Raw genomic sequence first — 2,998 nt, 5'->3', positions numbered from 1 at the left:
TAAACCCGCTAAACCTCTAAACCCTAAACCTCTAAACCCTAAACCACTAAACCCTAAACCCTAAACGCCTAAACCCTAAACCCTGAAACCCTAACCGTAAACGCCTAAACCTTAAACCCTAACCCTAAACTACCGTGAAACCTACAACCCTTAAACCCTAAACCCTAAAACCCTAACCCTAAACCCTAAACCCCTAACCTACAACCCTAAACCTAAACCCTAAACTCCTAAACCCTAAACCCTCTAACCACTAACCCTAACCCTAAACCCTAACTCCTAAACCTTAAACCTCCTAAACCCTAAACCTAAACCCTAAACCCTAAACCTTAAACCTAAACCCTAAACCTCTAAACCCTAAACCGCTAAACCACTAAACCCTAACCCTAAAACCCTAAACCCTAATAACCCGTAAACCCTAACCCTAAACCCTAAACCTAAACCCTAAAGCCATAAACCCTAAACTCCTAAACCCTAAACCCTAACCCATAAAACCCTTAAACCGTTAAACCTCAACCGCTAAACCCTAAAACCCTAAACCCTAAACCCCTAAACCGTAAACCCCTAAACCCTAAACCCTAACCCTAAACCCTAATAAGCCCTAAACCCTAAAATAAACACTAACCTAAACCCTACAACCACTAGAACCCTAAACCTAAACCACTAAAACCCTAAACCCTAAACCCTAAACGCGATAAACCCTAACCCTAAACCGCTTCAAACCTAAACCCTAAACCCTAAACCCTAAACCTACAAACCCTAAACACCCTAAAACCCTCAAACTCTTAAAAACCCTAAAAACCCTAAAACCCTAAAACCCTAAAACCCTAAAACCCTAAACCTAAAACCCTAAACCTAAAACGCTTAAAAAACCCATAAAAACCTAAAACACCTAAAACCCTAAACCCTAAACCCTAAACCCCTCAACCCTAAACCCTAAACCCTAAACGCGACCCTAACCATAACCCATTAAACCCTAAACCCTAACCCTAAACCCTAAACCCTAAACCTTAAACCTAAACCGCTAAACCCCTCAAACCCTAAACCCTAAACCCGTAAACCCTAAACCCTAAACCCTAACTAAACCCTAAACCTAAACCCTAAACCCTAAAAAACCCTAACACCTAACCCTAAACCCTAAACCCTAAACCCTAACCCTAAACATAAACCCGTAACCCTAACCCTGAAACCTCTAAACCTTAAACCTAAACCCCTAAACCCTAAACGCCTTAAACCCTAAACCCTAAACCCTAAACCCTAAACCCTGAAACCTAAACCCTAACCTTAAACCCTAAACCCGACAACCCTAAACCCTAACCCTAAACCCTAAACGCCATAAACCCTAAACCTCTAACCCTAAAACCCTAAACCGTAAACCCTAAACCGCTAACCCTAAAGCCTAAACCCTAAACCCTAAACCTAAACCCTAAACCCGTTAAACCCTAAACCTAACCTAAACCCTAAACCCTTAAACCCAGTAAACCCTAACCACTAAACCCGTAAACCCTAAACCCCGTTAAACCCTAACCCTAAACCCTAAACCCTAAACCCTAAACCCTAACCCTAAACCCGTAAACCCTAAAACCCTAAACCCTAAAGCGCCTAACCTAACCCCTAAACCCTAAACCCTAAACCCTAAAACCCAACCCTAAACCCTTAACCCTAACACGCTAAACCACTAAACCCTAACCCTAAACCCTGAATACGTATAACCCTAAACCCTAAACCCTAAACCCTAACCTAAACCCTAAACCCTAACCCTAAACCCTAAACCCTAAAGCCCTTAAACCCTTAAAGCCTTAAACCCTAACCCTTAACACCCTAAACCTAAACCCAAACCCTGAAACCCTAAACCCTAACCCTACCCTAAACCCTAAACCCTACAACCGCTAAACCCTAAACCCTAACCCTAAACCCTAAACCCCTCCAAACCCTAAACCCTACCCTAAACCCTAAACCCTAAACCCTAAACCCTAAACACTGAAACACCTAAACCCTAAACCCTAAACCCTAAGACCCTAAACCCTAAAACCCCAAACCCTAAACCCTAAACCCTAAACCGCTAACCCTAAAACCCTTAACCGCTAAACCCCTAAACCACTAACCCTTACCCTAAACCGCTAAACCCTACCCTAAAGCCCTAAACCCTAAACCCTAAAACCCCTAAACCCTAAACCACTAAACCCTAACCCCTAAACCTAAACCACTATAACCCGAAAACCCATAAACCCGTAACCCTAACCCTAACCCTAAACCAGTAAACCCTAAACCCTAAACCCTAAAACCCTAAACTAAAACCCATAAACCCTAAACCTAAACCCAAAACCCTAAACCCTAACCCTAAACCCTAACCGTAAACCCTAAACCGTAAACCACTAAACCCTACCCTAAACCCGTAAACCCTAAACCCATAAACCCTAAACCCTAACCCTAAACCTAAACCCGTAAACCTTAAACCCTAAACGCTATAACCCTAAACCCTAAACCCTAAACCTAAACGCCTAAACCCTAAACCCCTAAAGCCTAAACCCTAAACCCTAAACCGCTAAACCCTAAACCCTAAACCCTAAACCTAAACCTAAACTCCTAAACGCTACCATAAACCTCTAAACCCTAAACCTAAACCCTAAACCGCTAAACCCCTAAACCTCTAACCTAAACCCTAACCCTAAACCCTAATACCCTAAACCCTAAACCATAAACCCTTAAACCACTAAACCAAAACCTAAACCACTAAACCCTAAACCAAACCCTAAACCCTAAACCCTAAACCCTAAACCCGTAAAACCTAAAACCCTTTACAACCTAAACCCTAAACCCTAACCCTAAACCCTAACCTAAACCGCTAAACCCTGAAACCCTAAACCTAAACGCCATAAACGGGCCATAACCGCTAAACCCATTAACCTAAACCTAACCCTAAACCTGAAACCCTAACCGCTAAACCTAAACCCTAACCCTAAACCCTAGAGACCCTTAAACCAACCCTAAACCCTAAACC

The sequence above is a fragment of the Ananas comosus genome, linkage group 12 (assembly GCF_001540865.1).
Source record: "Ananas comosus cultivar F153 linkage group 12, ASM154086v1, whole genome shotgun sequence".
Classification (NCBI taxonomy): Eukaryota; Viridiplantae; Streptophyta; class Magnoliopsida; order Poales; family Bromeliaceae; genus Ananas; species Ananas comosus.
The sequence above is the reverse complement of the archived record's forward strand: the minus strand, read 5'-3'. Positions refer to the sequence as shown.